Genomic DNA, 15967 nt, shown 5'->3' with positions numbered 1-15967 from the left:
GTGACGTTTAACTAAACAATGTTGACAAAATGATGTATATGAGGAAGTATTAAGTATTGTCAAGGACAATCAGTGTCTATGGTGAACACAGAATTTAGCAGATTCAAAATTAAATTTTAAGCCGCTCTGCAATAGCTTTAACATAAGCTAAAAAGACACAATGGAAAGGTTACAAGTTGCCAGATTTACACATTTGTAAATTAAAGGCTATTGAACTAATATCTTCAAACTTGTTTTATGTATCTTATTGACACTTACAAATCAAGCCTGTGTGCACTGCACTGTTAATATTTATAAGGCTACATACAATATTCTAGTTTGCATTTTATTGTATGTTGCATTAATTTACAAATAATCTATAATTCTAGGAGACCATACTTTAAAGGTAAGCACAAAGAGGCAGAGTTAAACTCAACAAAGCATTTAAACTAGTTTATGCTCTATGGATTAATAAATAGTAAAGAACTGGTTATATCTTGAACTCTAATGTAATTATCCTTGCCTCCTAATACCCAGAGCCAAGAAGAATTTTGTTTAAATTATAATACATTTTAATTTGATAAAACAGAACACTTTATGCAATGTAGAATTCCTCCCTGGAACTCCCTGGTGCAGGTTAGCATTGCAGCAAATCCCTTACGACTGTCTAAAAAGACCATTCTATGACCAGTCATTCTATCCCTATGCACTGTTGATAGGATTTAGATTACAGAGACTGTAATATAAAATTGTTTAGAAAATAAAGTGAACATTAGCTGTGCTCAAGAATATTTTTTCACCTTCATTATATCACTTAATAAGATGCAAATATTCCCCCATAATGTAACTTTCTCTACACCATTTGGTACTGGTCACTGTTTTAGGCAGATACCAGCTTATGGTAGACTGACTGGTCTGTTCCACTGTGGCAAATGGTGAGCAGAATACTAACGTGTCAAAATGTTATCTACTTGAATCTATTAAATACCTCTCGTGCTGTGCATGAATTAAGAGACTTCCACTAAAGCTGTCAGCATGAGCAGGTCATAAATGAGGCAAAAAGATGAAAGAAAGTAATTTCCAGCTCCAATGCACAAATTATCTATATTCTTTCACAGGGGGAAGGGGAAAAAAAGCTTTTTGAAATGACTCACTAATGCAAATTCACAAATCATCTCTACTGGGTACAGGTGCAGCATCTGCAATAACATCATTCAACTAAAATATTCTGTGGCCATCTTCTGTGATGGGTGAAATGGTCTGGATAAAATAAAAATAAAGTTTGAGTTTTGGGTTGATATTTGAAATTGCATAAATCTGCGTTTCAAATTCATGCACCTCCAATTAGCACTGGAAGTAGCAGAGCCAAATAGCTTGTGAAAAGTTGTTCTCTTGGTATTGCTGTCCTGACCAACACCAGAAACTGACCAAAAGATATTCTTCCATATCCTATGAACTTTTCAGTTCACTTTTTCAGATTCAAAATTCTGGGTAGTTCTATAAAGATTTAGATTTGCATCCTAACTGATAGACTCTTCTAGCCTGAATCAAAAATTTTAGTGGCTTAGTCATTTCTAGCAGGCATTCATTTCAAGCAAAACACCCACTGAATTGAATTCAACTGAAACATTTCTTTTTAAATTATCAGGCCCTTTGTGATTAAAAAGCACCTATCACTATACTCTGCCTGCCACAAAATTAGAACATGAGTTTTCCCATCTAAATTACATTTTAATTTAACCCAAGATTCCAATAAATAAATAATAATAATATATTACACTTATGTATTGATAACCATCATTCTCCATCCCTACACTCCTCAGGCAGAATCTTGCATTTTTTTAAACATTAGCCATAGCAACCTATGTGATGAAAGTATTTATCATTGTCCTCGTTTTACAAAGGGAGACACTGACGCACAGAGAATGTGATTAGATGAAGGTCACAGAGTGATTCAGTAGCCAAACCAAGAACAGAACCTTCATCTCCTGATTCCTATGCTCATACTTTGAGTAGCAGGCCATGTTCTCTCTATTTGTCCAATTAACACTTCCAAAGAAGATTACAAGACAGTGGGCAAAATTCATCTCCTGTATAATTTAATATAATATAAGGCAATAATTACATCAGGAATTCATTTGGTTCACAGTGTATTCTTGAAGAGTGTTTAAGATGCACCCCCACCATGCCCAAATTATGCAAAGCACTTGAAAACATGATTAACTTTAAGCACATTATGTAAGCACATTGACTTCAACAGGATTTAAGCACATGCTAAAGTGCTTTGATGAACTAAGGCCTAAATAATTAATTATGGTTGTTTGAAATATCACAGCAGACAGCATTCTAGATTCCTGGTATATTAGTAAAAAACATATATATATATATATATATATATATGTGTGTTTTATTAATTATAATTATTACAATTAGTGATAAAACATATTCCTGAGAGTAAGAAAGGACTGAAATATAATCTTAGTTTCCATTTTGGAGGAAACATATGCGGTTTGGAAAGTCAACTGATGCTACTGCAATTGAAACATGTTGTGTGTGTTGCCAGTTGGAAGTGAAGTTCTTTCATTCTAGCCACCAGAGAGATGCAGAAAAAATAAAGAGTAAATAAATGAGTAGGGCGAGTGCAAAGTGGCTTCTTGAATGAAGGTGTTATGCAATACATTATAAATCCTTTAAGTATTCCATTTAGTAGAAACCCATGAACATGAAATATTTTATTGTTGCAAAGACAGCACATTCAGAAACAATTTAAAATATGACACAACTGGAAGCAACCACTGTATACAGGAAAGGAATGTGAATAGTGTTACAATTTAAATTTATCCTCTCTCTATTAACAATTTAAATTTCTTTAGTTAATTTAATTTCATTATTTGTCTTGTGGTATTGGGATTGGGCCTCAAAATGCTATATACACATAGGACTTGATCCTGCACGATTAAAATTAATGGAGGCGATGCTATTGACTTCTATGGGAGCAAGTTCAAGACCGTAATTAAGATATGGTCCCTGATTCCCTCCTCTGTTGAGGCTTGTTCCCTCCCTCCCACCACACAAAACACCCTTACTTGCTGTAAAGATTCTAATGGTCCCCGGTCCCTCCCCTGCTGTCCCTCCTTCCCTGCAGCCACGCAGGCAGCACTCTGGGCTGCGTGCTCCTGCAGGGCAGCGTGGCAGCGTGTCTGGCTCTGGCCAGGTGGTGCAGAGGCCAGACTTGTTGATCTGAGCAGCATGGTAAGGGGACTGGAGCTGGGGGGGTGGATAAGGGCCAGGGGGTTCCAAGGGATGGGGAGCAGTGGGCGGTTGGATGGGGTGGAGGTTCGGGGTCGGGGGGTCGGTCAGTGGACAGGGAACTGGGTGGGGGGAGGGTTGGATAAGCGTGGGAGTCCCGGGGGAGGCGCTGTCAGGGGTCGTGGGGTAGGGGTCGGGGCAGTCAGGGGACAGGGAGCGGGGGAGTTGGATAGGGGGTGGGGTCCTGGGGGGCAGTTAGGGGCGGGGGGTCCCGGGAGGGGGCGGTCAGGGGACAAGGAGCAGAGGGGTTGGATGGGTCGGTGGTTCTGAGGGGAGCAATCAGGGGGTGGGAAGTAGGAGGGGTCAGATAGGGTGTGGGGACCAGGCTGGGGAGGCACAGCTTTCCCTTCCCTACCCGCCATACAGTTTTGCAACCCCAATGTGGCCCTCGGGCCAAAAAGTTTGCCCACCCCTGAAGGGTTAGTATATACACTGACATTAGAGACATGCATTTGGTTACACTGATATCCACTGAAACATCCAGGAGACTCAGGGAGCAGGACCAAGACTGCTTACGTTGAAAAGAATAATCAATATCCAAGTTCATGCTCCTGCCCTGGAGTCCCTTCATTGTCTGGCTATGCCGAAAGAAGGACAGGAGACATTTGACTTGGGTTTCATCAGGCCGCAACTTTATTATTAGATTTCTAGGACTACCCAGCAGATAACAGTGTACAGTGCAGGCAACCCCACATTTATTCCATAATTACCTGGGAGGCTTTTACCAGCTCCCCCTCTTTTTCCATCCAGGTCCCTCCAGCAAATCCATTGCCAGGACCTTACTTTGTAGGAGGGTTAAGGTGTGCTATAAGAATGGGGGATTGGCTCCCTGCCATACCAATCATAGGAGTCCCCAACTACCCCCCCCCATTCATTCCTTTAATGAACACCTCTTTTTAAGTCCTTTTCCAAGCCATTTATCCGGTCACTGTATACCAGTGGTGGGCAACTTCAGGCCCGCTGGCAGGCCACAAGACAGTTTGTTTACATTGTTTACATTGACCACCCACAGGCACAGCCTTTCGCAGCTCTCAGTGGCCACGGTTCGTTGTTCCCGGCCAATGGGAGCTGTGGGAAGCGGCACGGGCTCCAGGGATGTGCTGGACGCAATTATATCTGCGGGCTGCTGATGGGACCACACAGCATATAGCATTGGTATTAGTGGATTCCATAACATGCCTCTCCTTGCATGCCAACTGAGTATCGCTTCATCACCAAAACCCAGCTGCGAACCCTAGGGCAACCTGGATGCGTGCCTATGGCCCAAAAGACAATACTGTGCCCACAGATCCACACCACCGTCTGCATGGCCGGTCGTTCAACATGTGTAATGAGATAATAACAAATTAATATTGATTTACCACCTGAGGTCTTATATATGTTCGGTACGATTCAGAATGCCAATGCCCGATTTCCTGGATTGCCTCTGCTCCCTTACCTAGCTGTGCTGCTGCTGTTTCTGCCCCAATTCTGACTGAGTGGCACCAAATTCATGGGCTGGCAGACCCAACCTCATCAGCCCCCATCTCAACACGGTAACAGATTGATATGCTATGAGGGGACTCCTATCACCATGCATAAAAAGTGGCCCTTTCCCCTTCAGCCATATAACCGTTTTGGCCTTAAAAGCCCGAACTGGGCAGATCCAGGCTCACCACCCTGCCGGATGATCACAGATTCACCCTGGTCGACTTGATCTGTCTTTGACCGTTGCAAGTGTAATATCGCTGAATACTCATGCCATTGTATATTCCACAATTGCAAAGCCCATCCTGTTGAGTCCCTATTGGACCCAGATACTAGTTCACTGATCCTGAAAGTACTAAAAAATGCTGTCAAGAATGCAGCCCTGAACAAGGCCGCTTCCTGTCCACTCTGACACACGTCACCAAGGATCTGCACAAGATCTCTGAGTATGTAACCCATGATGGGCTGATGGGAATCAACCCTGGGGCCACCGGTACTGCTGACCGGCCTTCCTGATCCTGAAATTGCATGAAATCATTAAAACTCTCATAGCTCTGCCATGTGTGTGGAACAACTGATCTCTGCACCACACCGGCAACCATTCTGCACCAAGTGCTAGCGGCATCTGCCTGAGTTCCTGGCTGGCTCCTGGTGACAACTCCAGAAATCCATTGACCTGAAAATGAGACAAGGTGTGTGCTATGCCATTGTTGACCCCAGAGAGGTTATCAAGCATTGTAATTCCCTGGAGACTTTCTGGGGGCTAAGCCTCAGGGCAAAACACACAAGTTTTGCACAGGCAATTGGTTGGATGGTCCTGCCACTGTACCCTAAATTCATTCTTGTAGAATTATTATCTTAAAACATGGCCAAACCTCACCCCTGACTTTCATTATTATTATTTTACATAAAGGGGATAAGAACCCCACATTAAAAACACAGCCCACAAATTTGACCCACTGGTTTTGCTGGGGTAGTCCCACAGGAGGCCTTAGCCCATTCCACTGCTTGAAGTTGGCCCCTTGCACTGGCCTGTATTCTATCACCCACAGCCTGTTCAAACAGGAAGGTTCCATGCACCGCACTGCTCCTTTTCAAAGCCTGCATTCCCAGGGGATGAGTCAGCGACCACTCTGCCCCTTTTGCAGCAGTTTTCATCTCCCCCCCCCCCCCCCCCCCCCCCCCCCGCAAGCCATAAAGCACTGCTCCCATCACTCAGCCAGACCAGCCAAATACCCACCCTGCTTAAAAGTGCAGAGCGGTCATTTGTTACTGTATCCATCTATTACAGTATGAATGGTTGAAATAGATAGTATTAGAAGGGTAGCCGTGTTAGTCTGGATCTGTAAAAAGCAACAAAGAGTCCTGTGGCACCTTATAGACTAACAGACGTATTGGAGCATAAGCTTTCGTGGGTGAATACCCACTTCATCAGACTCATGCTCCAATACGTCTGTCAGTCTATAAGGTGTCACAGGACTCTTTGTTGCTTGAAATATAGGTTTGCTCACTTCAGCACTGTCCACACATACTGTGCCACTATATCAGTCATAGATAGTCCGTAATTTGCAGCAACTGAGAAATACAAAAATTATAACAGATGCTTAGCGTGTATGATTGTTCACAGTTATTTCTCTGTCCTCCCAAATAAGATGTTTGATATGTCATCAGAGGTTTGTTTATTTTTTTAATAGGTTACTCTATCTTAAATTATTGAATCTACAGAACATATCCCCTACAACCTTAATAGATTGTTCTCTGCCAAGTAAAACACACACACACACACACACACGTACCAAACTTCAATGTTATAGGCCCCAATATTGCCTCAAGGATACTGCCAGGGTTTTATCCCTAAAAGTAAACTTTGTGCTAGGGATATGCTTCAGAAGGATTGTTAAGGATTCTAACCCCAGTGACATCTCAGCCCTTGTTTTTGCTTATTCTCTTTGTTTCAACTACTTCTCTTGTCTGGTAACACCCTTTTCTCCTCCATCTTTTGCTCACTCTCCTCCCCCCTACATGCGCTGTGTCTGGAATTTCTGTCATCTAATACTTTCTCCTTTAGCGATTGCCAAGCCTCTTCCTTTAAATCCATACTTTTTGCCTTACTTTTTACTGCTGACCTCCACTCTGGTGTTTTCCACTCATCCACTCCACCCAGTATTCTCAATGAAAACACGCAGAGTTTATACACCTTGTATTATATACCATAAGATCTTTTATCTTTCTCATCATCTCCCAAGTTTGTCTAATCTAGCACCAACCTGTGGCTGGTCTGTGTCCATGTGGACAAGCAAGAAAGTGGGAGTGGGAGGAAACAGAGACCAAAAAAGAATCGCTCACTTCTGAGCACCATGCAGGGGACACAGCTACAGATTGTAAACACACTTGAATGGAAAGATTATGGGCCTGATCCTTCATTGAGTTACACCAGTCTGCCTCCATTTAGGGGACACTAATGTAAAACTAGGATAACAGTGGAAAATCAGTGCTTACCTGGCTAGAGCTAATGTAGCAATGAGAGCATGGAGGTCTGGGAGGAGGCAAAGCCATGCCCAAAGAAACTGGACAGTCATGGAGGAAAGTGAATGCTGCACTCTGGAGCTCTCACTGTGCCATGTAGAACATACCATACCCAACATGGTGCCATCCTATCAGGCACAATTAACCAGTCCTGCTCCTAGTCCAGTGGCAGATTGGTGGTGGTGGTGGTGAGTCAGGGTTTGGCTGGAAAGGACTGCACTGCAGAGGGACCCATAGAAAGAAGACCTTATGTTGGAGCAGCCTCAACACTGTTCTTTCAGACAGACAGCCGCAGTTATATCCAGAATATAGGGAGCACAAAAGCTGTCTAAAGGCTATTTTTACCCCCTACCTCTCTGGCCCAAAAACAGAAGTAGGATAACTGAGAATTGGACCCAACATGATAAGTGAGAGTATGCTGTGGAGTAAGAACCACTGCACCATTTAATACATTATATGTAGCTTGGCTAAATGGCTAAGAGTGGATATTTGAAGGCTATAATCAGCAATGAGGGAATGGATTATCCCAAGGGATCAAAAGGTAAATGCATGATGAATATTACAAAAAATTGCTTAACAGTGAAGTCTTTGTTAGACAGTGGTGGATGCTGCATGGATTGTGTAATTTGAAATTAAAATAGACAAGGTAAATGAGAATACAATATAGGGGGGAAAAAACCAACAGTGGTTTGGCAATAGCTGTGGTTTACAGAGGCATATTTAAAGTTCACTTTAGTGTGGTTCAATCATTTTTCTGGTTTGTAACATAGCAATTATATTAGAGATAATAAATAATAATGATATTACAAATAAAGAATAAAGTCCTGACAACAGTTGCTTTAAAGGTCTTGACATTTAGAAAGTGAGTAAATATTATGACTATAAGTGACACTAAAGTCATTTTTCATAAAAGTTCAGTATTCATTTCAGTTCAGACTGAGTTTGTATTTCTTGAGTCAACATTTTAATGTTTATTCAACATATTTTTAAAATGTATATAGATCTTGTGGTGTCATGAATTTTCTATAGTTATATAGCTAATACAAGTGATTGCTGTTTCCCACCATGCAGTTTTACATGTCTAGGTTGTCCGAACCAGTACTGCATTTTAACATGCAGAGAAACATTTGTCAGGTGGCTAAGATAAAACACAAAAGAAAAAAAAAACACTTTGAAAACCTAAGATGTTCTTGCCAAACTTGTGACAGCATGGAGCAGCTTTTCTGGATTAAAGTTGACCTGGAAAGGATTTTTTAAAATTGGGTTTATGCCCTTTTTTTGCTACTTTCTGATGCATAAAATCCTGAAAGGTTTTTCAGAACCATCATGGAAGTAAAACCTTAGTTTTGATGAAGGATCTCAGAGAAGGGGGGAGGGAAATGTTCACGGAGCATTTATTTTATGAGTTCTTACACCTTATTCGAAGAGATCAAGGTACCAAAACTTTATTAAAGACAACCTCTCTCTCAAACATTAATTAGTAAATGGATTTAAAATAGGTGTTAACACCACCACCACCCTCCAAACAAATTCTGGATAAAAACCTATTCTCCTCAATTCCTCATCTTCATTTTCATGACCTTTATGAGATTTAAGTTTTACTAGTTCTCCAATCACTATCAAGAGTCTTCCAGCTTAGATAAGTCTAATTTAGAAAACAAGCATGAAAGATGAAACCTTTCAGATTTTTGTAAACACGTTCAGCAAGGGACACTTATGTAGACAGTTAGCATTAATGGCATCCCAGGTAATGGCTTTAAATAGGCCCTTTGATTTTTCTTAACTTGCAGCATGAGAGAGTGTATGGTTGCTTTTCCTAAAGGAAAAACATATCGTCACTATTTTTAGCCATGCTAGCTGGATTAAATCTAGGGTGGATATGCCTGCATGAGCTGACAATGACACCTCTGATTGCAGTGTACACATACGCCTAGTTTTATCTCATGCAGTGCCTCAGAGTACTATGGAGATAGTGTTCTAAAATCACAAGACGTATACAAGTCTGACATTGCTCAAGTACATTTGCTAGGTGATCAGAAAAAAATGATCCCTCTGGCTATAATTTAGGCCTTGTGACTGGAAGACAGTTATGGTGCACAAGTCTGATGTACAGGGGGGAAAGAATGTAAGGATTGGTTGTTGTTTTTTTAAAGGCATTTATTAAGGAACAGCTTGCTCAGGACATGCAGCTCCCAGTTTCATAATCTAATTCCATTTCTTCCCATTATGAAGGCCCTAGTCTGTAGGAGAATGGCATAACTGCACAAGTTCTAGCCTAAGAAGGACTGAGTTTAAGGAAACTTAATATTTGATGGAGTAGTTCAGAGAATTAAATATATTGCCATGCAGATTTCCCATATCTAAACTTTAGGGAGTGAGTGTAAAGTCCTGTCTTTAAAATTATTGCAGCACCTTATTCTAGTAAACAGAAAAAGCCAATCACATTAGATACTAAGGGACAAATTCTACTCTTGGATACATTGGTGTAAATCTAAAGGCTCTCTGTTAACTTCATTAGAAGTCTGGAATTACACTAGTTCAGCTAAGAATTTGACCCTCACTGTTCTTTCACCTTTAGTGAAATCTCAGTCCCATTGAAATCAGTGACAAACCCCCCATTGGCTTTAATAGAGCCAGGATTTCATCTTAGTATCCTATCCGAATCCTCCTTTTCTGATTAATTGCAGAGAATGGAATGTAGGCTGGAGCATCACCAAATAGATATTTTTAACATTTAACTGCCAAAAACAGCATGTGAAAGTAATATGTGATCATGTAATTAGAGATGGTATCACAATGCATATGCACAAAGGTGTGTGTTTGGGGGGATTTGATTGCACAAGGAACCTTAATTCTGGTATCTCCTGACTTTTGAGTACTTGATTTTGAAACCTTAAAGTACTTTTAGAATAGTATTTTGCAGTAGGTTTGCAGTTAGGTACGGTCAATGAGTTTTGGGCAGCATACACTGAGTCAGCACATTAAAGTAGAGAGAAATTAGTTCTCTTCTCAATGATTCAGTTAGGACAGACCCTGGAACACTGCATTCAGTTTTAGGCACTATATTATCTGAAAGATATAGGCAAATTGGATGGATTTCTGACAAGAGCAAAAATAAATATCACATAAATATCATGGGTCTGGAGGAAGTGACTTAAGAAAGATTAAAATGTCTGAATATGTAATAGTTTGGCTAATAGATGAGTAAGGAGAGATATAAGGAGAGGAGGAAGGATATCTGAAAATTATTTTGAATATTTTATGCAAATTTCATGAAAGTTCAATGACTACATTTTTGAATTATTTGCTAACTGTTAGCTGTCTGGATAATGGAAAATTTGTTCACATTTATCTTAAAAATATCACAAAATGTATCAAATGTGTTACTCAATTAACAATTTAACCAGATATAAATGCACGGACACCAAGGTGGTAGAGGAATTGTTTAGGGTGGTGAAACGGATATTAATGAGAATGAAATTAAGATAGGAAACAATTAGGATGAATGGGAGGAAATGGTTCCAGACAGTGAGATCTATCAGGATGTGAAACAATCATCTAAGGCATGTTGCAGAACTATCCTCTCTTCAGATAGTTAAATTTAGATTGGACAAAACACTGGAAAATGTACTGGAGGGAACAATTCTTCATTAATAGAGAGATGAGCTGTATGATAATCTGAGAGACCTTTTAACATCTATGATTCACATTATCCTGAAAATATACCCTGCACATATCAGCTAGAAGCAGAATATTGCCAGGTTCTGAAAGTGTGTGTGTATATACTACACAGAGTTTTTAAAGAATCCACTGTTTACTATTTTACTAAGCTTTGTAGAAAGAGGCTTCTTACTTTACAGTCTACGTATCCAGCCAAAACTGTAACACTTTTTCAAGTTGAGTCCAGTAGTAAATTCTTCTTTCTCTGTCACCCTGTTTATTTTTATTTCAAATTCTCCATTGAACTTTGTTCTTCTTGTCCAAGTTTATGACTCAGGAAAGTTTATGATCCAAGATAACCATACACAATTTTTTCCAATAGAGTATAATATTAACCTCTCCAAACATTTGGCAACAGGACAGAGAACAGTTCACCTAAATAATCTTTTCTGACATGCAGTGGATCCTATTCCATTTTTTTTCATACTGCATATGACCAGCTTACATATACTGGCATGTTAATAAAAGCTGTAATTGTGGAAGGAATGTTATCTAGTAAATGGAGCCAGGCTTGAAAGTCAGGAACTCCTGGGTAGACATGGTTGAGATTTTTTTGATGAGAGAGTGAGAATTTGTCAAAACCAAAACTGTTTGTGGAAGTGTACCACCAGGCTATAGCGTTAGTCAGTCAGTCAGTCAGTCTCTCTCTCTCTCTCTCTCTCTCTGGTCCAATTAATATTTAATGATTTATACAGAGTAGAATAGCTCCAATAGAGATACTCTAGAGCTGGGTAACTTAAAGGATTCCATGCTTGTAAAACTAAACTGGCTCTTTATTAAGAGAACTTTTACAGTGATGCTGCAACTGCAGTTAACATTCTCCTCGTGCACAGAAACTGATGTCCTGACCCATCCTCCAAACTCTTCCCGGCCACAACGTGCTTAGAACAAAAATGATTAGGGGGCTGGAGCACATGACTTATGAGGAGAGGCTGAGGGAACTGGATGTATTTAGTCTGCGGAAGAGAAGAATGAGGGAGGATTTGATAGCTGTTTTCAACTACCTGGAAGGGGGTTCCAAAGAGGATGGAGCTAGGCTGTTCTCAGTGGTAGCAGATGACAGAACAAGGAGTAATGGTCTCAAGTTGCAGTGGGGGAGGTTTAGGTTGGATATTAGGAAAAACTTTTTCACTAGGAGGGTGGTGAAGCACTGGAATGGGTTACCTAGGGAGGTGGCGGAGTCTCTTTCCTTAGAGGTTTTTAAGGCCTGGCTTGACAAAGCCCTGGCTGGGATGATTTAGTTGGGGATTGGTCCTGATCTGAGCAGGGGGTTGGACTAGATAACCTCCTGGGGTCCCTTCCAACCCTGATATTCTATGATTCTATGAATGCAGGGGACTGGACTAGAAGACCTCTCGAGATCCCTTCCAATCCTACACTTCTATGGTTCTATGTGCTTTTTCCTCCAGGTTTCATGCAGGTGGCTAAATCCCCTTTCAGGGAGGTCCAACAAAAAGGTAGGGGGAAAAATCCCATCTCAGCCTTGGGAAGACACAGAGTGCTGCAATTGCTCCCCTTAAACAGCTCCCAAATGAAATAATGCAGCTAAGGGACAGCTTCTTTCCATCTTGCTCAAGTGTCTATAAAGAGTAAACAGACATTCTTATCGTAGTTCCAGTCTCCCTTGTCCACCTTAGTTCAGACAAGCCTGTCATTCCCAATTGCCTGGGTCTATTTGTGGAGCCTGTCAATCTGCCAGCAGTGACTCAAGAGCATGAGTACCAACTTCAGAGCAGACTGTTAGGAACCAGGGCACAAACCCCCAAATTGGTTCTGAGTTCTATCCTTAGATTTTGCCAACCAATTATCAAGTGTAAAGTCCTCAGGCACTATCACAGCCTAACCATGGAGTCACAAACTGTCCCCTTGGGTATTCCAATCCTCTTGCCAGCCAGGTACGCATACCTTTGTGAAAGGTGATCCCTTACACCAAGAAGTACAGCAATATTCAGGTTACTCCCAGTACCACAGGACCAGTCACTTACCCCCAGGTCAGTTGAACTTTAGATCTCACACCAAGCACAATGCTTGTAGCTAATCCTATAATAAACTGTCTAAAGATTTATTACATAGGAAAAGGAAACAATAATTGCTTACAAGGTTAAAGACACACAAATGAGTCACAATCTTAAGTTTCAAAAAGTAATAGAAATGTCTATAAGAAGCAAGCTCTACAAGACCTTTAGGGCTAATCCAGGCTAAGTACTAGAGATCACTTGCTTATGACTAGCAAACATACCCCCAGAGTCCAAGAAGCACAGAGATACAATTCCTTCTTGCTAGGAGTTTTTATCCCACTCCTCCCTTGTGCTCTCAGCTGCAAGTGCAGCTGTGGAAGAAATCCACTTTCATGACTCCTCTACAAGGGGGAGGGTAGAACAAACATCCTTTATTCTCTATATCATCCCACAATAGTCCATCTGGTGTTGATGTCCTTTCCTGTTGGGCAGGACATAACACCTTCTGTTGGAGATCAGCATTTCACACTAGTTATTGTCTCTTTCCAGTCTGGTGATTTATACAGTCACAGAGGCTTACAATACAAATACTCAAATATTATCTTACAATGTGGAATACAGATATGATAGGTGAGATTAAAGCATGCAACAACCCTTAAGCATTCCATAAAGTCTAAACATGTTAAAATAGGGATTAGAATTATAAGAACAATATGAACACAGATGAGGCAGACTGATCCTAGCTATGTATTTGTTAGTGTTTAGTTGAGACATGAGGACCTTGGAAGGAGCTAGCACCTGGTCTGCCAGCCTCATAGAGCCACCTTGTCTGGGGAAAGCTGCAGGAGAGTGAGAAAAGCTATCTGCTGACAATAACTTCTTTCTTCCCTCTGGTGAAGCTTCCACTTCTTTTTTATTGGTGTTCCCTGCTGACGGGGGTATAGCTGCCAGGTCCTCCTCCTAGAAGCTGAATAAGCCGCAGCGGCCAGTTTTTAATTACCAGGGTTGGCAGCTCAAGCAGTCTTTAAGAATCAGTCTTCTCCTTTCTATCCCATAACACAGGGGTGGCCAACCTGTGGTTCCGGAGACACATTCGGCTCTTCAGAAGTTAATATGCAGCTCCTTGTATAGGCACTGACTCCGGGGCTGAAGCTACAGGCGTCAACTTTCCAATGTGCCGGGCAGGGCCGGCTCTACCATTTTTGCCGCCCCAAGCAAAAAAAAAAAAGCGCTCGGACTGCCGCCACCCAAATTGCCGAAGCGCAAAAAAAAAAAAGCCACCCAGACTCTGCCGCCCCAAGAACGGACAGAATGCTGACCCTTAGCATGTGCTACCCCAGGCACGAGCTTGCTCTGCTGGTGCCTGGAGTGGCCCTGGTGCTGGGGGGTGCTCACTGTTCAACCCCTGACACTGCCACAGGCCCTTCCCCCACTCCACCCCTTCCCGCCCCCTCCCTTGAGCCTGCCATGCCCTCACTCCTCCCCCACCCCCGCAGAGCCTCCAGCATGCCACGAAACAGCTGATCAGAAGGTGCAGGGAGGGAGGGGGAGGTGCTGATTGGCGGGGTTGCCAGTGGGCGGGAGGCACTGGTAGCGGGGCTGGCAGAGCTGATGAGAGGCAGCTGACATATTACTGTGGCTCTTTGGCAATGTACGTTGGTAAATTCTGGCTCCTTCTCAGGCTCAAGTTGGCCACCCCTGCCATAATGGGATCAAACCTCTGGTTCTGAAAGCCATATTCTAAACATGTTGTGATTCAGGGAGATGGTACAGAGTGAAAGAGAGTTCCAGGTCAGGATGCATTTGCCATTTTTCAGTGACCATAATGTTTAAAATCCTGAACTACCTTTTCTTTAAAACTAGTTTTGTGTTGTTGTTGTTTTTTTTGTTTATTGTTTTTTTTAAATCTCACTGACATTTTGCTATTAAACCAGAATTTTTGCTCAGGATCCTGGCTAATGCAGATCAGCCCCTGGATTTCTAAAGCCACCATTTATAAATGTGCTTTAGAGCCACTTTTCTCCCTCTCCCTCTACTTCAAGCTTTGCACATAGTGCAGTTCAGCTGGACCAGATTACCTGCTGGCAGATAGAATCATAGAAATGTAGGGCTGGAAGGGACCTCGAGAAGTCACCAAATACAGCCCCCTTCATTGTGGCAGGGCCAAGTAAACCTAGTCTCTCTCTCTGGGTGTTTGTCCAACTTGTTTTTAAAAACCTCCAATGATGCAGATTCCACAAGCTTCCTTGGGAGCCAGTTCCAGAGTTTATCTACCCTTATAATTAGAAACGTTTCTCTAATATCAAACTGAACTCTTCCTTGGTGTAGTTTAAGCCCATTACTTCTTATCCTATCTTCAGGAGACATGGAGAACAATTGATCACTGTCCTCTTTAATATGCCCTTAATATATCTGATGACTTTTATCAGATCCACCCTTCAATCTTCTTTTCTCAAGATTAAACAGGCCCTTTTTTTTTTAACCTTTCCTCATAGGTCAGATTTTCTAAACCCTTTATCATTTTTGTTCCTCTCTTCTGGACTCTTTCCAATTTGTCCACATCTTTCCTTAAGTGTGGCACCCAGAATTGGACACAGTACTTCAGCTGAGACCTCACCAGTGCAGAGTAGAGTGGTACAATTACCTAGTATTTTACATATAACACTCCAGTTAACACATCCCAGAATTATATTAGGGTTTTTTCCCCACAGCTGCATCACATGGTTGACTTTCATTCAATTTGTGATCTATCATAACCTTCAGATCATTTTCAGCAGTACTCCCACCTAGCCAGTTATTCTCTACATCATAGTTGTGCATTTGATTTTTCCTTCTTAAGTGTAGTACTTTGCACTTGTCTTTATTGAATTTCATCTTATTGAACACAGACCAATTCTCCAATTAGTCAAGGTTGTTTTGAATTCTAATTCTGTCCTCCATTGTGCTTGAAACCCCTCCCAACTTGGTGTCATCAGCAAATTTTATAAGCACACTCCTCACTCCATTAT

Source organism: Terrapene carolina, unplaced genomic scaffold (assembly GCF_002925995.2).
Source record: "Terrapene carolina triunguis isolate 2854851 unplaced genomic scaffold, T_m_triunguis-2.0 Scaffold68, whole genome shotgun sequence".
Classification (NCBI taxonomy): domain Eukaryota; kingdom Metazoa; phylum Chordata; order Testudines; family Emydidae; genus Terrapene; species Terrapene triunguis.
This window is presented reverse-complemented; position numbering follows the sequence as displayed.